At 46.0% G+C, this 22695-nt stretch overlaps 1 protein-coding gene across 7 annotated transcripts in view; it reads right to left on the minus strand.

The window, feature by feature from the left end:
- The window catches only part of SOCS5 (suppressor of cytokine signaling 5), a 232217-nt gene that overhangs the window by 188973 nt on the left and 20549 nt on the right, over positions 1-22695 (minus strand). Inside the window, exon 1 of one of the 7 annotated variants that reach the window (XR_008891641.1) lies at positions 7155-7815. The exons of 1 other annotated variant lie outside the window; for it this stretch is intronic. The gene's annotated coding sequence lies outside the window, so the exon portion shown is untranslated. Of the gene's footprint in view, positions 1-7154; positions 7816-22695 lie in introns of those variants that run through there. 5 more of the 7 variants (XR_008891639.1, XR_008891638.1, XR_008891640.1 and 2 more) reach the window with 5 other exon arrangements.

Raw genomic sequence — 22695 nt, forward strand, 5'->3', positions numbered from 1 at the left:
CGGGTCTGATTACTGGCGATCACGGGGGCCGGAGCACTGTGACGTCACGCTCCGCCCCCTCAATGCAAGCCCGTGTGAGGGGGCGTGGCTTGCATTGAGGGGCGGGGCGTGATGTCACACGGGGCGGGGTCGTGACGTCACAATGCTCCGGCCCCATGATCGCCAGTAATCAGACCCAGAGTGAACACGCCAAGGGGACTGATTGTAACAGGGTGCTGCGTGCAAGATCACGGGGGTCCCCAGCGGCGGGACCCCTGCAATCAGGCATCTTATCCCCTATCCTTTGGATAGGGGATAAGATGTCTCCGTGCCGGAGTACCCCTTTAAATTGCCAAAAATAAACACTTTTTAAAAAAGAACAGGAAACTAAGGCTACAATTCACACAGGCACCAAAATTGAACAATGGAAGACTGGAAGAACGTTGCCTGGTCTGATGGGTCTCCATTCCAGCTGTGACATTCAGATGGCAGGGTCAGATTTCAGCATAAACATGAAAGCATGGATCCATCCTGCCTTGTATCAGCAGGTTAGGCTGGTGGAATGGTGTGGGGAAGATTTTCTTCAACACTTGGGACCCCTTAGTACCCCAAAATTATTTATTTATTTTTATTTTTATTATTATTTTTATTATTATTTTTTTTTTAAAATCAACTGGTGCCAGAAAGTTCAAACAGATTTGTAAATGACTTCTATTTAAAAATCTTAATCCTTCTAGTACTTGCTGCTGCTGTATGTTCCACAGGAAGTTCTTTTCTTTTTGTCTGCTCACAGTGCTCTCTGCTGACACCTCTGTCCATGTCAGGAACTGTCCAGAGCAGGAGAAAATACTCATAGCAAACCTATCCTTCTCTGGACAGTTCCAAAAATAGACAGAGGTGTCAGCAGAGAGCACTGTGGTCAGACAGATAAGAAATTCAAACTTCCTCTGGAGCATTCAGCAGCTGATAAGTACTGGAAGGATTAAGATTTTTAAATAGAAGTAATTTACAAATCTGTTTAACTTTCTGGCACCAGTTGATTTAAAAAAAAAAAATAATTTGTTTTCCACTGGAGTACCCCTTTAACTTTGGTAGAGAACACCTTCACGTCAAGGAAGAACTGTCACAAAATTAAAAAGGCATATAAAAAAGGGCAAGAAGCAACACTTTTCTCAATCATAACATTGTAATAACCACAGTTTTTGTTAGAGGCTTAGGTGTGGGGGGGGGGGGGGGATGAGTATTTTGGAAGGGTCTTATTACACCACAACAGCCACACGTTCCTATATGCAATGGGGAATGTATAAATAATCCATGCAGACAGATGACTAGCTGTAGAATGGTTTGTTGCACCCGCAGTAACCACTTCATGTACCAACCAGGATTAAATATTGGGATTGTTGGTGGCATTAGGCGGTGGGAGCTCAGCAATGTTGTGGTGTCTTTGCTGCTGTAGGTAACAGATGTATAATGTCAGTGGTTTGCTGTGGTTTTATGATTATACCGGCTCGGCCTAACACCCTCCAACATGTTGAATGACTATAACAGTGTCTGCCAAATAGTGCCCCCAGCTGTTGCCAAACTACAACTACCAGCATGCCCAGACGGAAAGCCTTCGGCCATGCTTGGAGTTGTAGTTTGGCAACAGCTGGGGGCACTCTGGTTAGGAGACACTGGACTAAAACCTATTGCAAATATATGGTATATACACACACACACACACACACCACACAAAAGCAGTGTTCACGGAAAGAAAAAAAAAAGTACAGTGATCCCTCAACTTACAATGGCATCAACATACAATAGTTTCAACATACAATGGTCTTTTCTGGACCATTGTAACTTGAAACCAGACTCAACAATGTACGGTCAGTCCAGATGTGTGAAATGTGTCACAACTGGAGGAACTGACCAATCAGAATGTACATTTTGCTGGTAAAACCCCTGTATTACTGAAGTGCATGCACTGACTGTCTGGTAGCGCCCCCTACAGTACAGGGAGGAACTACAAGTTCTGTACTACACTATACCTGTATTACTGAAGTGCATGCACTGACTGGTGTCTGGTAGCGCCCCCTACAGTACAGGGAGGAACTACAAGTTCTGTACTACTCCTTACCTGTACCAGGGTTAGCTATTCCTTTGGACACCAAGTAAGGGTGGCTCCATTTGGGACACTGTGTGTACTGTATAGGACCCTGAAGAACCATTGTTTTCCAACCAGGGTGCCTCCAGCTGTTGCAAAACTACAACTCCCGGCATGCCCGGACAGCCAACGGCTGTCCGGGCATGCTGGGAGTTGTAGATTTGCAAAAGCTGGAGGCACCCTAGTTGGGAAACACTGACATAGACAGTGATTACAGCTCCCAGCAGATCTTTCTTACTTTTATACTTTTATTTGCTTTATCTATATTCGTTATCTACTTATTTTTCTTTAATTCTCCCTTTTTCCTATTTTTGGATGACATTTTGGGGCTTCAGAACCAATTACCAGGTTTCCATAGAGTTCTGATCTCAACATACAATGGTTTCAACATACAATGGTCCTGGAACCCATTAATATTGTAACTTGAGTGACCCCTGTACCATCATGAGGCGGTTGCTCCCGCACACTACCAGGCTTCATTCAGAAAATCACCAACCACCATTGTTACTTATCTGCTCCGCCAGGATGTATCCGGTGATCTACTACTTGGCTTGGGACGCTGTTTTTTTACAAAGTGTTTCCAAAACACAATTTTTATGAGAACTTAAAAATGATTTTTTATAAAGCCACTATTTGGACAAATAGAAATAACCTCAGCGATCTTAAACGTCTTACGTAAGAGGTACTCTGGAAGATGATGTTTTCAAATCTACTGGTGCCAGAAGGTTACACATATTTGTAAAATCTTAATCCTTCCAGTAGTTATGAGCTGCTGCATATGCCGTGTAGTTCTTTCTAGTCTGACCACAGTGCTCTCTGCTGACACTTGTCGCAGAAACAATCTAATCACGATACTAGCCGTTCGAAATTATGTGCCTGCAAAATCCTGCGATTATTATCTTGCAATTTCGAATAAATAAAAATAATAAAATAAATAAAAACCTGATGCTTACCTTGCCCCAATAACCTGGAAATCCCATTCTCCACAGCGCGGTCCCGCTGTCTTCTTTGCTTACTTCTTCAGAGACATGCAGCTGGTTGCAGGACCTTTCAGCTCAGCCAATCACTGGCCACAGCAGTGTCCTGTCTCGGGCCAGTGATTGGCGGAGTGGAAAGGTCCTGCAACCAGCTGCATGTCTCTGAAGAGGTAAGCAAAAAGACAGCGGGACCGCGCTGTGGAGAATGGGATCTACAGCAGAACTATGGGGGACGGGGGCTAGGTAAGCATCAGGTCCATCCACACAGACACACAAAATCAAGCACAATATTAATGGGGAATATCCCTATGTTTATTATAATCACAATATGATATTTTCCCCAAATCGTGCACCCCTAGTGGACATGTATAAGGCCTTGTTCACATTGCTGTCGGACTCTGCTATTAATGGTTCCGTCTGCAATCCGGCCAGAAGTTTAGCGGGGAAAAATAAAATATATATATGGTGCAAGCTCTATTTTTTTCTCTCCAATAAAATCCTGTAAAATTACCAGATCCCCGACGGACCCCATACAAGTGCCAAATGGACCCTTAACGGGTCCATGCAAACCGCCGTGTGAACCTAGCCTAAACAAATCCACAGAAAAAGGTAGTAAGAGCCTAATGGACTCCAGAATTTAAATACATATCCCATATCCACAGGATAGGGAATAAGTGTCCAATTGCAGGGTCCCGACCTCCAGAAAAGGGCCCCAAAACAGCACATGCTTCATGGCTTCTCTATAGGAGCATTGGAATGCACAAGTATGGCGATCCAACACATTCCCTATCCTGTTGATATGAGATACATTCTTAAATGCTGGAATACACCTTTAAAGGGGAACTCCGGACCTAAAACATCTTATCCCCTATCCAAAAGAATAGGGGATGAGATGTCTGATTGCAGGGGCCCCGCAATCTCTCATGCAGCACCCACCTGTCCCAGTTGCACGAAGCGATGATCGCTCCGTGTCTGAAGACTCGCGACCACGGGGCCGGAGTATCGTGACGTCACGACTCCACCCCCTTGTGGCGTCACGCCCCAACCCCTCAGTGCAAGTCTATGGGAGGAGTATTGTGACGTCACGACTCCACCTCCTTGTGAAGTCACACCCCGACCTCTCAATGCAAGCCTATGGGAGGAGTATAGTGACGTTACGACTCCAACCCCTTGTGACGTTACGCCCCGACCCCTCAGTCCAAGTCTATGGGAGGAGTATTGTGACGTCACAACTCCACCTCCTTGTGAAGTCACACCCCGACCTCTCAATGCAAGCCTATGGGAGGAGGCGTGACGGCCATCACGCCTCCTCCCATAGGCTTGCACGCCTCCTCCCATAGGCTTGCATTGAGGGGCGGGGCGTGATGTCACGATACTACGGCCCCATGGTCATAAGTCTTCAGACACTGAGCGATCATCGCTTCGTGCAGCGGAGACAGGTGGGTGCAGCATGAGAGATTGAGGGGGTCCCCAACGGCAGGACCCCGCGATCAGACATCTTATCCCCTATCCTTTTGATAGGAGATAAGATGTCTTAGGGCCGGAGTTCCCCTTTAACACTGAGGACTCCACAATATGGGCCCCCATTGTTCACAAGGTGGGGTCTCCAGACCTTTTATTTTTTTTGTTTTTTTAATTTTTTTTGTTTTTTTATTACTGGAATTTAGAGAAAACTATGAAGTAAGGAGGGACCTGGAGCCCACATTCTTGTGAACTTGGGGGTCCCAGTGGTCAAATACGCAGGTATAGGTGCTGGTTTTATAACCTCTTACAATCGCACACACTTTTATTTATTTTTTTAAGTTGTACTGAGATGTTTATGGATAAAAATGCCCTACGTAAAGTATACCGCACTTCACAAATACCTGGCATGGTGTGCGGCACACAAGGGATAAAAGATTCCAAGCAACTACCCACATCACCCTCCAAGTCAAGGGATCAATGGAAGGATCAGCAGCACTTGGATTCACGACATCGTGCTATACTGTACCATAGGAATATGAGGGCATAAATAGTGGCCCCAACATTACATGAGGCTCATGGACACTAAACCTACAGAGCCCCATAACGTTATGTGCCGCTGCATCACAGGAACAAAGTCTACACCTAAACTGATGGGTACAATGTACTTCATATGACAGCAGTGACTGGAAACACCACACAAGAGGCAGAGGCCATGTGCGATACATTACACTGGATCAATGATCACCGGCATTCAAGACAAATCATCAATGATATCTGTGCAATCTGGGGGCACAATGCACCAACACCATGGGGGAACTTATCAGGGAGAAGAGGGGCGCAGACTGCACCCCAAGACGTGACTGCTGTGTGTATAGAGGGGAGACTGCACCCCAAGACGTGACTGCTGTGTGTATAGAGGGGAGACTGCACCCCAAGACGTGACTGCTGTGTGTATAGAGGGGAGACTGCACCCCAAGACGTGACTGCTGTGTGTATAGAGGGGAGACTGCACCCCAAGACGTGACTGCTGTGTGTATAGAGGGCGCAGACTGCACCCCAAGACGTGACTGCTGTGTGTATAGAGGGCGCAGACTGTACCCCAAGACGTGACTGCTGTGTGTATAGAGGGCGCAGACTGTACCCCAAGACGTGACTGCTGTGTGTATAGAGGGCGCAGACTGTACCCCAAGACGTGACTGCTGTGTACAGAGGGCGACAGACTGTACCCCAAGACGTGACTGCTGTGTACAGAGGGGGACAGACTGTACCCCAAGACGTGACTGCTGTGTACAGAGGGGGACAGACTGTACCCCAAGACGTGACTGCTGTGTACAGAGGGGGACAGACTGTACCCCAAGACGTGACTGCTGTGTACAGAGGGGGACAGACTGTACCCCAAGACGTGACTGCTGTGTACAGAGGGGGACAGACTGTACCCCAAGACGTGACTGCTGTGTACAGAGGGGGACAGACTGTACCCCAAGACGTGACTGCTGTGTACAGAGGGGGACAGACTGTACCCCAAGATGTGACTGCTGTGTACAGAGGGGGACAGACTGTACCCCAAGATGTGACTGCTGTGTACAGAGGGGGACAGACTGTACCCCAAGATGTGACTGCTGTGTACAGAGGGGGACAGACTGTACCCCAAGATGTGACTGCTGTGTACAGAGGGGGACAGACTGTACCCCAAGATGTGACTGCTGTGTACAGAGGGGGGGGAGACTGTACCCCAAGATGTGACTGCTGTGTACAGAGGGGGGGGAGACTGTACCCCAAGATGTGACTGCTGTGTACAGAGGGGGGGAGACTGTACCCCAAGATGTGACTGCTGTGTACAGAGGGGGGGAGACTGTACCCCAAGATGTGACTGCTGTGTACAGAGGACAGACTGTACCCCAAGATGTGACTGCTGTGTACAGAGGACAGACTGTACCCCAAGATGTGACTGCTGTGTACAGAGGACAGACTGTACCCCAAGATGTGACTGCTGTGTACAGAGGACAGACTGTACCCCAAGATGTGACTGCTGTGTACAGAGGACAGACTGTACCCCAAGATGTGACTGCTGTGTATAGAGGACAGACTGTACCCCAAGATGTGACTGCTGTGTATAGAGGACAGACTGTACCCCAAGATGTGACTGCTGTGTATAGAGGAGAGACTGTACCCCGAGATGTGCAGCAGTATATACAGAATAGGCTGTCAGGGTATAATGGGGGTAGTAGTTTTGCAGCAGCTGTAGAGAAGCAGGTTGGGGGGGGGGGACATTGCTATAAGATGTGCCCCAACAATAATGCTGAATTGTAAGTCCAGCAAATTCATTTAGAAAGAAAAACATTAAAATAAAACAAACCATGCAGGAAGGTCCTATAGGAGAATACAGTTCTGTGCCCCACAATCAATAAACCCCACTGTCTCCCTTATACAAGCGGATCGTATACTCTATCGCATAGTTACAGAATTAAATAAACCGCTTGTGAATCGCACAGACCGCGCCGCACGATCGATGCGGTTTGTGATCTTTTACACTCGTTCTCCAGCCGAGCGATCACACAATGGAGGCGGCTCAGGACGGACTCACTTACCGGTGACGCACTAAGCAGTATCGCAGTCCGGACGCGCTCACACATCCCCGGGCACACTATGCGGCCCAGACCCCGGCCTCAAAGTCCAAAATCTTTTCCCCGCCCAGGGCAAGTCAATTCCGGATTCCTTTCCACCACCACCCCGGGGTTTCCTCCCAGGCCTTCTCCGTTCCCAGAAGCCCGCTTCCAGTGACCGAGGCGGCTGCGGTGTCAGGCAGCGGTGGTGGCCGCGGCTCCTCCGGACGCACTATGGAGGCGATAACGCAGCATCCCTCCCCCCGACAAGTCTGACCGCGACGGAAAATAACGAAGGGGACTAGACAGCCCTGACGGACGGCGACTCGCAGCCAATCACGGGGAGGGACGGAAGCGTCAACCAATCAGAAGCTGAGGTGGCCTAGAAAGCGTGGCTCGGCTCCGCGCGGGGAGCCAATCAGAGCGCTGTTGGCTGCCAACCAAGCGTATAGTGGGCGGGACGAGGGAGAACGTTTGGTAGAGAGGGGGGAGCGCTGTATAACCCGGTAGCGTTACAGGGGAGGTTGTCACTGGGTGAGACCCCTCGGGCGGGGAGGCCGTATAAATGGCGCTGAGTCTACCTGGGGTCCAATATATGTGCATGTATGTGGCCATATACTCGTAAATACAAAGCATTAAGGTTCTGGTAAATGTTCTGGCTCTATATAAACATTAAAGGGGTACTCCGGTGGAAAACATTTAAACTGAAAGTTTAACAGATTTGTAAATTACTTCTATTAAAAATCTTAAACCTTCCAGTACTTATTAGCTGCTGAATACTACAGAGGAGATTCTTTTCTTTTTGGAACACAGTGCTCTCTGCTGACATCACGAGCACAGTGCTCTCTGCTGCTATCTCTGTCCATTTTAGGAACTTCGTCATATGTTTGCCATGGGGATTTTCTTCTAATCTGGACAGTTATTAAAATGGACAGAGATGTCAGCAGAGAGCACTGTGCTCGTGATGTCAGCAGAGAGCACTGTGTTCCAAAAAGCAAATCATTTCCTCTGTAGTATTCAGCAGCTAATAAGTACTGGAAGGATTAAGATTTTATAATAGAAGTAATTTACAAATCTGTTTAACTTTCTGGCACCAGTGGATTTAAAAAAAATAAAATAAAAACGTTTTCCACAGGAGTACCCCTTTAATGGTGATTCTATAGTCCAGAATGTACCTCCACTGGGGTATGTTCACACAGGACGGAAATGTTCCAGATGTGATAGGGCAGTGTTTCCCAACCAGCGTGCCTCCAGCTGTTGCAAAACTACAACTCCCAGCATGCCCGGACAGCCAAAGGCTGTCCGGGCATGCTGGGAGTTGTAGTTTTGCAACAGCTGGAGGCACCCTGGTTGGGGAACACTGTGATAGGGATTTGGACTAAAGGGGTTTTCCCATCTCCTAGCTGTTTATGGCCACCAATGGGATTCTGCTGCGCTGTGCACATGGTGGAATTTCCACCTGGAAATCTGGCACGGAAATTCTGATTTCCGTGTCCACATAAAGAACAAAACTGTCCATTCTTTCTGCAGAATCCGCATGGAATGCATTGGTGTCCATGAGACGGCTATTCCTTTGCAGAATTCCACATTAGAATTTTTGCACGGTAATTCCGTAGCAGCAGCCCCCCAGTTGATTTAGAAGGGATTCCGCTGGGCTGTTCACATGGCAGAAGTTCAGCGCGGGAAACATCTGGCGTGGAAATTAAAATTCCTGCGTCCACAGAAAGAATAGGCGTGTCTATTCTTTCTGTGGACTCCGCACGGAAATGCATTGCCATCTGTAAGAAGGCGCATTTCCGAGCGGTCCATTTCTGGGGCTACGCTGTCGGGAATGTCCGCACGGAAATTTTATGTGCGGACTTTCCCCCGTGTGAACGTAGCCTAAGTGTATGTTCACTTGTCTGTGCAGAATTCCGCAGAATATTTCCGTATGGACATTCCGCAGCAGCAGAGTCCCGTTGATTTCAATGGGATTCTGCTTCACTGTTCCCACTGCAGAATTACATGCCTATTCTTTCTGCGGATTCCGCAAGGAAACGCATTGCTATCTATGTGACGGCACATTTCCGAGCGGTCCTAGCACCCGCCGTATTAGTCGAATGTGCGTAATGTCCGGACATTTTCTGCTAGGTGAACCCGGCCTAAAGCAGAGAAGCTACACAATTATTGTCACCCAGTTAACTTCAACGGAAGTTGCGCCAGTGGCAGTGGCGGACCTGCAGTGTGAACGGACCCTCAAAGCCTGCATGAAATTTGCGGCAGATTTTTCCGCCTGCACAGTGTACACTGCAGAGTTTTCGAGGTGGAAAATCCCCTCGGAAAATTCCGCCAGAACATTAAACTCATTCAATGTTGTGGCGGATCTCTGCTCCGCAGACACTGTTGTCTATGGGGATGGCGACTTTTGTGCAGCCCTAGCACCGACTGATTCAGTCAGCACTGCCCACTCTTGGAATCTACGGACGGATTCAGTATTGTGAATCCGGCCTAAATGTGAACAAGCAGTTGGGCCTTGTTCACAAAGAGCCTATGTCACATGGATTTTACTTATGCCTCCGCTTCCTGTTGTTTTCAATATGAATTCATGTTGTAATTCTCACTTTAAAGGGGTACTCCGGTGGAATTTTTTATTTTATTTTTTTTAAATCAACTGGTGCCAGAAAGTTGAACAGATTTGGGCCTATTGTTATTATTAAATATGGGAAACTCTTCCTGGTTAGTTGTAGAAGAAACACGTTGGATGTCTGGGCATTCCTTGCTGATTGTTTTTAAATTGTTTAAAGGGGTACGCCGGTGGAAAACTTTTTTTTTAAATCAACTGGTGACAGAAAGTTAAACAGATTTGTAAATTACTTCTATTAAAAAATCTTAATCCTTCCAGTACTTATTAGCTGCTGAATACTACAGAGGAATTATTTTCTTTTTGGAACACAGTGCTCTCTGCTGACATCATGACCACCGTGCTCTCTGCTGACATCTCTGTCCATTTTAAGAACTGTCTAGAGCAGCTTATATTTTCTATGGGGATTTTCTCCTACTCTGGACAGTTCTTAAAATATACAGAGGTGTCAGCAGAGAGCACTGTGGTCATGATGTCAGCACAGAGCTCTGTGTTCCAAAAATAAAAGAATTTCCTTTGTAGTATTCAGCAGCTTACAAGTACTGGAAGGACTGTTTAATTTTCTGGCACCAGTTGATTAAAAAAAAAAAAAAGTTTTCCACCGGAGTACCCCTTTAACCTGTTCAGGACCCAAGACGTATGCATACGTCCTGAGGCATTCCGGTCTCCGCTGCTCGCCGGGCGGAGATCGGAACTGCATGCCTTCTGAAATCGTTCAGCAGGCATGCCGTGCAAATGCCGAGGGGGGTCCCGGGACCCCCACATGTCGGCGATCGGCGCAGATCGCAAGCGAATTCACGCCAGCGATCTGCGCCGATTCCGGTCATTCAGGTCAATTATGACCCGGTAATAAATGGTGATCTGCGGTGTACGATACACCGCCAATCACCTGCCGTTGCTGGGGAGAGGTGACAATATTGTTACCTCCCCAGCAACACTGCTATTGGCTGGCGATCGTCCAGCCAATAGCAGTGCGGCAGAGGAGGGGTTAACGGCTCCTTCTCCCCGCTCTGCGCGCTTACTGAGTTCAGTCAGCGGGCAGTGCGGGAAGATAAGGACCGGGATCCCCCCTCAGAGCATCGGAGACCCCCAGGAAGAAGAGGACCCCATTAGATCAGGGGGAGCTTTTTTCCAGGGACAGGTAGGCAATCAAAAGAAAGTAAAAAACAGTAAAAAGTGAAAAAACAGAAAAGAAAAGAAAGTAACCCCCCCCTGACCCCCTAATAGGTCCCCAAGGGTCCGCTGTCACCTGATCCGTGTGACCCCGGGCCCTATCAGGGGTTCAGGGTGCTGCGAGTGCCACCCATTTTTTTTTTTTGGCCGCAGCTTTTTTTTTTTCCTGTAAGTTTACACCAAGCACCACACACTACACACTTCCCTGCCCCCCCCCCCCCCCCGGACACACACCCTCCCCACCACACCACCCCCGCCACCGTAGAAAAAAGGCGATGGGCCGCCGGGCATTTTCGGCAGTGGAGGCTTACGCTTTTTTAGCCTCCGACTCTGCCAGTGAGGACAAGGAAGATCCTACTTTTTTGTGTTCTCCATCGTCCTCCTCATCATCTAGCAGTGATGATGAGTCCCCTGTATGGAGGCGGAGATGCCGCCAGGCGAGGCCACGCACCCCCCATGAGAGTGACCCAGTGGCTGACACTAGTACGAGTGGCAATGCCGCTCGTAATAGGAGTCCGGCCCCTCAGACAAGTGCACCGGAGCCCCCTTCCGATGACCCTGTCTGGAGCCCCCCAGAGGGTTATCAGCCACGGGTTCCAGAGTTTGTTGGCGACTCTGGAATCCGGATTGACCATGCTGGCTTCACTGATCTGGACTTTTTAAAGTTTTTTTTCAGTGACAGCCTGGTCAATCACATGGTGGAGCAAACGAACTTGTATGCCCAGCAGTTCATTGCCCACCACCACGATTCGTTTTTGGCCAGGTCCAATGAATGGCGCGCCATTGATGCAGCGGAAATTAGGACATTTTGGGGCCTCACGCTGCATATGGGCCTGGTCAAAAAACCAAGTGCTCGTCAGTACTGGAGCGGGGACGTCCTCTATCAGACCCCGCTTTACAGGATGGCGATGACACGGAGGCGGTTCGAGGCGATTCGGAAATGCCTGCATTATGCAGATAATGCGGCATGTCCGCCCCGAGGTGATCACACCTATGACCGGCTTTACAAAGTGAGGCCGGTCATCGATCACTTTGGGGCCAAATTTTTGGAGGCCTACGTACCGCTCAGGGACCTCTCTGTAGATGAGTCTCTCATCAGTTTTAAGGGGAGACTCATCTTCCGCCAGTATATTCCCTCGAAGTGGGCGCGATATGGCGTGAAGCTCTATAAACTTTGTGAGAGTACCTCCGGGTACACTCTCAAGTTTAGAGTGTATGAGGGAAGAGATTCCCGTATTGAACCCCCAGATTGTTCCCCCACTCTGGGTGTTAGCGGGAAAATCGTTTGGGACCTTGTGCACCCATTGCTGGATAAGGGTTACCACGTGTACATGGACAACTTTTATACCAGCATCCCTCTCTTCACATCCCTTGCCACCAGATCCACGTCCGCTTGTGGGACCGTGCGGAGGAACCAGAGAGGCCTCCCTCTAAATTTGGTCCCGACGCCTATCCCCAAGGGTGAGTCCCGTGCCCTCACCTATGATAACCTGTTGTTGGTCCGGTATAAGGATAAGAGGGATGTCCTTATACTCACCACTATTCATGGGAACGGCAGCGCCCCTGTCCCTGTGCGAGGTACCGTGGGACCGGTCCTCAAGCCCGATTGTATTCTGGACTACAATCGGTATATGGGGGGAGTTGATCTCTCAGATCAAGTCCTTAAGCCATATAACGCCATGCGGAAAACACGGGCATGGTACAAAAAAGTTGCGGTCTACTTGGTACAGGTTGCCATGTACAACGCTTTTGTACTATCCCAGTACGCTGGCAACACAGGGACATTCCTCCAGTACCAAGAAGAAGTCCTAAGGTTCCTGATCTTTGGCGACCGGGAAAGATCAGGCCGGACTTCCCAAGGGTCTGGAGTTATAGGCGTCAGGATCGTCCCAGGCCAACACTTTCCAGGTGTGATCCCCCCCACTGGAAAGAAGGGACGAAACCAGAAAAGATGCAGTGTGCAGCAGGAGGGGGATACGGAAGGACACCACGTATCAGTGCGACACTTGCCCAGATAATCCGGGCCTCTGCATAGGCTGCTTCAGGGAGTATCACACTTCCATGGAGCCCTAAATTTTCCCTTTTTATGTACATTTTCCATAATTTGACCAATGTACCAAGTCCAGAGTACATTCCAAATTTTTAACCCCATAAATCTCTAAATTGCCCCAAAAACCTAAAAAAAAAAAAACTGATAAGACCTCTGGGGGTGTTTTTTTCAAAAATGGGTCATAGGTCACTGAGTCACTATCATCGGGGACTTTTTTATGTTGCCTCAAATGCGCAGCGCTCTCTCTCCACCTGAGCGGGTGCGCATTTGAGACAACAGGTTAGGGACGGCCACACACATCACATTCCCAGAATGATGATTCAGAGCATAGGGTTTGGGGCAGACATATTTTTTTTAGTTTTGGCTATGCTCTGGGTCATCATTCTGGGAATATATCCTTTTTTATTATAATTTTCTGGCCCACTGTACCCCATATTACGGGCCTCTGTATCTCACCTGTATACCCCAGTTATGGCCCGTTGTCCCCCATAGTGTTCCCCTATTTTAGGGCTCAGTGCTCCCCCATTAACGCTCCTTGAGGGGGGGTCCCACATCCTGGCTCCATATGAAGCTCAAGGCCCCTGACTGCCCTCCCACTCCAGCAAGTATCCGCCGAGCCATTATCATCCAAAAATAAGGTATGTCCTTACTCCAAAGAAATGTATTTACAAATTGTGGGGGGTCTTTTCTGCTATTAACCCTTGTAAAAATGTAACATTTTGGGGAAAACTCACATTTTAGTGAAAAAAAAACATTTTTTTTTACATATGCAAAAGTCGTGAAACCCCTGTGGGGTATTAAGGCTTACTTTCCCCCTTGTTACGTTCCTCAAGGGGTCTAGTTTCCAAAATGGTTGCCATGTGTTTGTTTTTTTTTTGCTGTCCTGGCACCATAGGGGCTTCCTAAATGCGACATGTCCCCCCCATTTCAGCAAAGTTTGCAAATGTGACTCCTTCTCTTCTGAGCATTGTACACCCCTGCAGTACACTTCAGGTCAACTTATGGGGTACCTCCATACTCAAAAGAGATGGGGTTACAAATTGTGGGGGGTATTTTCTGCTATTAACCCTTGCAAAAATGTGAAATTTGGGGGGAAACACACATTTTAGTGAAAAAGTTTTTTTTTTTTTTTTTTTTACATATGCAAAAGTCGTGAAACCCCTGTGGGGTATTAAGGCTCACTTAATTCCTTGTTACGTTCCCCAAGGGGTCTAGTTTCCAAAATGGTATGCCATGTGTTTTTTTTTTTTTTTTTGCTGTCCTGGCACCATAGGGGCTTCCTAAATGCGACATGCCCCCCAAGCAAAATTTGCTCTCAAAAAGCCAAATATGACTCCTTCTCTTCTGAGCATTGTAGTTTGCCCGTAGTGCAATTCAGGTCAACTTATGGGGTACCTCCATACTCAGAAGAGATGGGGTTACAAATTTTGGGGGGTATTTTCTGCTATTAACCCTTGCAAAAATGTGACATTTGGGGGGAAACACACATTTTAGTGAAATTTTTTTTTTTTTTTACATATGCAAAAGTCGTGAAACCCCTGTGGGGTATTAAGGCTCACTTTATTCCTTGTTACGTTCCTCAAGGGGTCTAGTTTCCAAAATGGTATGCCATGTGTTTTTTTTTTTTTTTTTTTTGCTGTTCTGGCACCATAGGGGCTTCCTAAATGCGACATGCCCCCCGAGCAAAATTTGCTCCCAAAAAGTCAAATATGACTCCTTCTTTTCTGAGCATTGTAGTTTGCCCGTAGTGCACTTCAGGTCAACTTATAGGGTACCTCCATACTCAGAAGAGATGGGGTTACAAATTTTGGGGGGTATTTTCTGCTATTAACCCTTGCAAAAATGTGAAATTTGGGGGGAAACACACATTTTAGTGAAATTTTTTTTTTTTTTTTTTTACATATGCAAAAGTCGTGAAACCCCTGTGGGGTATTAAGGCTCACTTTATTCCTTGCTACGTTCCTCAAGGGGTCTAGTTTCCAAAATGGTATGCCATGTGTTTTTTTTTTTGTTTTTTTTTGCTGTTCTGGTGCATAGGGGCTTCCTAAATGCGACATGCCCCCCGAGCAAAATTTGCTCTCAAAAAGCCAAATATGACTCCTTCTCTTCTGAGCATTGTAGTTCGTCCGTAGTGCACTTCAGGTCAACTTATGGGGTACCTCCATACTCAGAAGAGATGGGGTTACAAATTTTGGGGGGTGTTTTCTGCTATTAACCCTTGCAAAAATTTGAAATTTGGGGGGAAACACACATTTTAGTGAAAAAAATATATATTTTTTTACATATGCAAAAGTCGTGAAACCCTTGTGGGGTATTAAGGCTCACTTTAGTCCTTGTTACGTTCCCCAAGGGGTCTAGTTTCCATGTGTTTTTTTTTTCTGTTCTGGCACCATAGGGGCTTCCTAAATGCAACATGCCCCCCAAAAACCATTTCAGAAAAACATACTCTTCAAAATCCCCTTGTCGCTCCTTCGCTTCTGAGCCCTCTACTGCGCCCACCGAACACTTTACATAGACATATGAGGTATGTGCTTACTCGAGAGAAATTGGGCTACAAATGTAAGTATACATTTTCTCCTTTTACCCCTTGTAAAAATTCAAAAATTGGGTCTACAAGAACATGCGAGTGTAAAAAATGAAGATTGTGAATTTTCTCCTTCACTTTGCTGCTATTCCTGTGAAACACCTAAAGGGATAAAATGCTGATTGAATGACATTTTGAATACTTTGGGGGGTGCAGTTTTTATAATGGGGTCATTTGTGGGGTATTTCTAATATGAAGACCCTTCAAATCCACTTCAAACCTGAACTGGTCCCTGAAAAATTGTGAGTTTGAAAATTTTGTGAAAAATTGGAAAATTGCTGCTGAACTTTGAAGCCCTCTGGTGTCTTCCAAAAGTAAAAACACGTCAATTTTATGATGCAAACATAAAGTAGACATATTGGAAATGTGAATTAAAAAAAAATATTTGGAATATCCATTTTCCTTGCAAGCAGAGAGCTTCAAAGTTAGAAAAATGCAAAATTTTCTAATTTTTCATCAAATTTTGGGATTTTTCACCAAGAAAGGATGCAAGTTACCATAAAATTTTACCACTATGTTAAAGTAGAATATGTCACGAAAAAACAATCTCAGAATCAGAATGATAACTAAAAGCATTCCAGAGTTATTAATGTTTAAAGCGACAGTGGTCAGATGTTCAAAAAATGGCCCGGTCCTAAGGTGTAAAATGGCTGGGTCCTTAAGGGGTTAAACTACATTGCAGATTTTTGTTCAATACACAATTGAAACTCCTGCAGATTCCACATGGGCTAACTTGGACGTGACTTAGCCTCATTGACTTAGCAAATCTACAGCGGAAATACGAGGGTCAGATTTCTAAGATTTCAGGTGCTAAAGCCTCCTATTGTTTTCAACAGGATTTTGCTGCCCCGTGCTCTGTGCTAAATTTCTCCAGTAGAGAATTCCCCCCGAGGAACTTCAAATTCTGGACGCCGTGTAGAAATACTTTGCTGTCAAGACAGTAATGTAGTCCACGTGGTCCTTGAGCCGACTGCTGTCGGCACTGTCCGCCCTTAGAATCTCGGGACAGAATTTTTCCAGCCAGATTCCATTATGTGAATCTGACCTTAAAGGGGTACTCTGCTGCTCAGCGTTTGGAGCCGGTGCCGGGAGCTCGTGACTACATAGCCCCGCCCCCTCATGATGTTACGCCTCTCCCCCTCAATGCAAGTCTATGGGAGGGGGCGTGGCGGATGTAACGCCCCCTCCCATAGACTTGCATTGAGGGGGCAGGCGTGACGTAATGAGGGGGCGGCGCTATGACGTTACGTGCTCCTTGCGCTGGCTCCATTGCTAGGGACAGTTTGTTCCAAATACTGAGCAGCGGAGTATTCCTTTAAAGGGGTATTCCAGCCAAAGACATCTTATCCCCTATCCAAAGGATAGGGGATAAGATGTCTGATCGCGGGGGGCCTGATGCTGCTTTAAAGCACGGGGTACTCCAGTGGAAAACTTTTTTTTTTTTAAATCAACTGGTGCCAGAAAGTTAAACAGATTTGTAAATCACTTCTATTAAAAAATCTTAATCCTTCCAGTACTGTTTAGGGGCTGTATACTAAACAGAAATCCAAAAAAGAAATGCATTTCCTCTGATGTCATGACCACAGTGCTCTCTGCTGACCTCTGCTGTCCATTTTAGGAACTGTCCAGAGCAGGAGAAAATCCCCATAGAAAACATATGCTGCTCAGGACAGTTCCTAAAATGGACAGCAGAGGTCAGCAGAGAGCACTGTGGTCATGACATCAGAAGAAATGCATTTCTTTTTTGGATTTCTCTTTAGTATACAGACCCTAAAAAGTTTTCCACGGGAGTACCCCTTTAACTCCAGTATGGTTATGCACCTTCTAACTTTTTGAACCTCAGGTGATATACCAGGTATTCCAGGATTTTTTTTTTATTTGACTATGCTACAGGGGCTGTAAAGTTAGTGTAGTTCATAATATAGTGTCTGTACCTGTATGTGACAGTTTTCTCCCAATTCTTCTGTGATTATTGCCCCGATATTTATTTTTAACAGCATACAAAATTATTCATGTCTTGGGATTTCCCAGGTTGCAGTGCGTCGAGACCTGACATCACTAGTCAGATGATCAGAGGGAGCCTGTCCTGCTTCAATTTTGCAACAGCTGTAGGCCCCCTGGTTAGAAAACACTGGCCCTGATTTACTATTGTAAACCCAACATGTTTTGTAGGGTTCTGCGCCAGAATGTGCACCAGAATTTGCGCCAGAGTTGGAAAAAAAACCCGACCAACTGTCCATTTTACTGAGAAAACCAGAAAAAGGGGCGTGACTGTCGGGAAAAAGAGGCGTGTCCCCGCCATTTTCACAAAAACCCAACAGAAAATGTGGTGGATTTGAGCTGAGTAAAACCCTACAGATCAGAGCATGTGTAAAAAAAAAAAAAGCAAAATGTAGGGAAACCTTACTAAATACCATGGAAAAAAATTTTTAGGGAATTAAAACCCACAAAGAAAACTATACAATACTCATAGAAAATCAGGGCCTCTGTGTTTCAATGGGTGTGGTGGCTGATGTGTGGGAGGAAGGAAAGTGATCTCAAACTTTCAAGCATAGAACTGTGGGATGTGTAGTTTAGAGAACAAAATCTAACAGGAAATACCCAGTTCTGGCTATTTTATGGTGGATAACCCCTTTAACTGCCACCCTTTAAACTGCAGTCAATTGTTCTATATTTAAAGTGCTGCCTAATGTCTAAGGGGTAATCTCACAACTGAGTGCTCCTTTAATATGGTATTGGGTCCAGCTTCCAATAATACTTACTACTAATTTTGGCAGGAATATCCGTAGATATTTAGGTCATTGCAATTTTGTGACATGTCCCCTTTAAGATGACGGCAGAGGTTTTGTATAGCTGGTCCCTGCTCTCAGCGAGACAATCGATACAATAAGATCTGTTAACCTCATATCAGTTGATCCGGGATTAAAAGCATAATGGGAAACTGACTGTACATTTGCTTCTTGATCTTTGCTCTTGTAGCATTTTTCTTCCTTTGTCTTTTTTTAAACTAAATGTTCATATCCAAGGAGATATGAACCTTCCGAACAGATACTTTTCTGTAGCCAATAATAAAATATTAACGACAGTATCAATAATAGGACAATATGTTCCCTTTATTAGCAAACTTGTTCTTTTGTGACACTGAAGCTTCTCGTCGACCAGATCTGGTCATAAAAGTACGTGAAGTTGTTACTCACCTCACTCAGATCCCGTGTCAGCACCTGGCAACAGCCGCACCCATCTAAGTGGCACCAGATGCCTTCTCAGTTGATTCTTCCCTTGTGATGTCTTCTGTTCCACCCTTGCTGGATGAGGCCACAGATCTTCTGCTCTGGCTGCACAGCAGCATAAGGTTGCAAAGGCGTCTGACATTAAAGGGGTACTCTGCCCCTAGACATCTTATCCCCCAAAGGATAGGGGATAAGATGCCGTATCGCAGGGGGTCCCAGCGATCTCTGGGTACGGGTGGCTGGGGTTGTGACGTCACGTGGCGACTGCTACGCTGCCTCCCATAGACTTGCATTGAGGGGGGTATGATGTGACGTCACGACCCCCCCCCCCCCAAAAAAAATATTTCGAACACTGAGGTAGCAGAGTACCCCTTTAAAGTTGCTGTCATTGAGGTTCATTCCCTTTACTGATTCTTGTTCCTTATTCTACTCATCCCAATACTGACCATTTATAAAAGAATGGATTTTGACACTAACTTTGACCACAGCTTTTTTTCTGGATATTCCTCCTGCTTTGAATTGTCCTCTTGGTACCTGTTGTTCTACTTCTGGCTCTGATTTGTGATTATGCTCCGGTCTCATCCTCCAGCTTGTCACTTTCCGGTCTTTCTTCTGGTGACAACCCTCGGCTCCATTCCTGACCGCTCTTCTAGTAATTCATCGTGGCTTCCACCAGTTGGTGATTGTTCTAGGATCATGACGTGGGAATTTGACCGGAAACCTCAATACCTCTATGTAGAGGTTAAAAGTGAAAAATGTAAAGATCCCATAGATTCTGCATCCCAGTTTAGCCAGCGACAATCCCATTGTGACTTAGAAAATCCTCAACTCTAATGGGAAAATGGAAAAAACTTTTTGATGCTTTACATTACTTATGTAAGGTGACATCCTGTTGGTATCCTGCACCTAGGTGTGTTCTGGAATTTTTATTTTATTTGACTATACTACAAGTGCTGTACAGTTAGTGTAGTTTATAATACAGTGATCTCTCAAGTTACAATGGCCTCAACATACAATAGTTTCAACATACAATGTTTTTTTCTGGACCATTGTAACTTGAAACCAGACTCAACATACAATGTACAGACAGTCCAGATCTGTGAAACGTGTCACAACTGGAGGAACTGACCAATCAGAATGGGCATTTTACTGGTAAAACCCCTTTATTACTTAAGTGCATGCACTGACCGGCTGTCTGGTAGCGCCCCCTACAGTACAGAGTGGAACTACAAGTTCTGTATTACTCCTTACCTGTGCCAGGCTTAGCTGCCCCTTTGGACACCAAGTAAGGGCAGCTCCATTTGGGACACTGTGTGTACTGTATAGGACCCTGAAGAAGCTCATGTCCTCTGCATAAACCATTGTTTCCCAACCAGGGTGCCTCCAGCTGTTGCTAAACTACAACTCCCAGCATGTCCGGACAGCCGTTGGCTGTCCGGGCATGCTGGGAGTTGTAGTTTTGCAACAGCTGGAGGCACCCTGGTTGGGAAACACTGACATAGACAGTGATTTACAGCTCCCAGCAGATCTTTCTTACTTTTATATGTAAGGATTTGCTTTATCTATATTAGTTATCTACTTATTTTTCTTTAACCCTCACCTTTTCCTATTTTTGGATGACATTTTGGTGGCTTCAGAACCAAATACCAGGTTTCCATAGAGGTTATGGTCTCAACATACAATGGTTTCAACATACAATGGTTGTCCTGGAACCAATTAATATTGTCTGTACCTGTGTTTCATGGTGGTCTCGCAATTCTTATGTGATCTTTGCCCCAATGTAAATGTTTAACAGCTTACAAAATGTGTGTTGCAGTGCAGCACGAGACGTTACATCACTAGTCAGGTGTTCAGAGGGAGCCTGTCTTTGCTTCCATGGCTGGAGCAATCGCAACAGTTTGTAACAGCTGTAGGCACCCTGGTCAGAAAACACTGGTCTATTGCATGGATCACAGGTGTGTTTCAATGAGTGGGGTGGCTGATGTGTGGGAGGGAGAAAAGTGAACTCACACTTACAAACAAGGAATCATGGGACTGATAGTTTGAGAGAACAAACTCCAACAGGATATAGCCAGTTCACAAAAAGCTAGCCAGTGCGTTTTGGTAGTCTCGCAACATAGCCATTTAGCCCCAAGACAAGTGCGGATCCTTCCTAAGCATGTCCATTACTGTCTGGCAGGTAAGTACTAAGATCAATTTATGATGGATATCCCCTTTAAGTCTTAGAAAATGTCTTCAATAAAGATAGGAATCAAGTTAATTTGAGTAGCAATTTAACAGTTGGCCAAATGTTCCTATTTTTGTCAAGTTAGAAGTAATTGCTATAAAACATATAAACCTTTGTCCCTCTCCGTCTAATTTTTCTGCCCATTATAGCATGTGTCTCCTCTGGTGACTCACAGCCTGAAAGCCTTGGCTGATCAGGTGATTATAGGCTACGTCAGGCTAATTGATACATGGCTATAGCGATGCTGAGACCTGACTGTGGGATTCAACATGATTCACGAGTTCTCATACAAACAGATTCGATGCATCATGCTGGAAAAAAAAGTTAAGAAATAAAAGAGTATAGCTGGATCACCAAAGTGCTTAAAAATACAATGTACATATCATACTAATAAAATGTGACATAATTATTACAGGCCACAGATCACTGTCATTAAATATGCTTATGATTACTTTATTATGATTCCCTTTATTTCACTTTCCCTATTAATAGTGGTATACATTACCTCTGAATGTTATGAACAATAAAAAATCCACCCAACAAACCAGTGTTAGCATGTTCGTCAGCCTGTTTCGCCAGTAAGCGTCCTCGTGTATTGGGCCCATACCAAATACTTGAAAGCTGTACAGCCCCTTTAACCCCTTAAGGACCAGGCCATTTTACACCTTAGGACCAGAGCGTTTTTTGCACATCTGACCACTGTCACTTTAAACATTAATAACTCTGGAATGCTTTTAGTTATCATTCTGATTCTGAGATTGTTTTTTCGTGACATATTCTACTTTAACATAGTGGTAAAATTTTGTGTTAACTTGCATCCTTTCTTGGTGAAAAATCCCAAAATTTGATGAAAAATTTGAAAATTTTGCATTTTTCTAACTTTGAAGCTTTCTGCTTGTAAGGAAAATGGATATTCAAAATATTTTTTTTTTTTATTCACATTTCCAATATGTCTACTTTATGTTTGCATCATAACATTGACGTGTTTTTACTTTTGGAAGACACCAGAGGGCTTCAAAGTTCAGCAGTACTTTTCCAATTTTTCACAAAATTTTGAACCTCGCTTTTTTTCAGAGACCAGTTAAGGTTTGAAGTGGATTTTAGAAATACCCCACAAATGACCCCATTATAAAAACTGCACCCCCCAAAGTATTTGTTACGCCGAGCGCTCCGGGTTCCCGCTCCTCCCCGGAGCGCTCGCTTCACCTCCTCCGCTGCAGCGCCCCGGTCACGTCCTCTGACCCGGGGCGCTGCGATCCTGCTGCTAGCCGGGATGCGATTCGCGATGCGGGTAGCGCCCGCTCGCGATGCGCACCCCGGCTCTCCTACCTGACTCGCTCCCCGTCTGTTCTGTCCCGGCGCGCGCGGCCCCGCTCCCTAGGGCACGCGCGCGCCGGGTCTCTGCGATTTAAAGGGCCACTGCGCCGCTGATTGGCGCAGTGGTTCCAATTAGAGTTATCACCTGTGCACTCCCTATATTACCTCACTTCCCTTGCACTCCCTTGCCGGATCTTGTTGCCTTAGTGCCAGTGAAAGCGTTCCTTGTGTGTCCCTTGCCTGTGTTTCCAGACCTTCTGCCGTTGCCCCTGACTACGATCCTTGCTGCCTGCCCCGACCTTCTGCTACGTCCGACCTTGCTTCT

The sequence above is a fragment of the Hyla sarda genome, chromosome 3, assembly GCF_029499605.1.
Source record: "Hyla sarda isolate aHylSar1 chromosome 3, aHylSar1.hap1, whole genome shotgun sequence".
NCBI lineage: Eukaryota > Metazoa > Chordata > Amphibia > Anura > Hylidae > Hyla > Hyla sarda.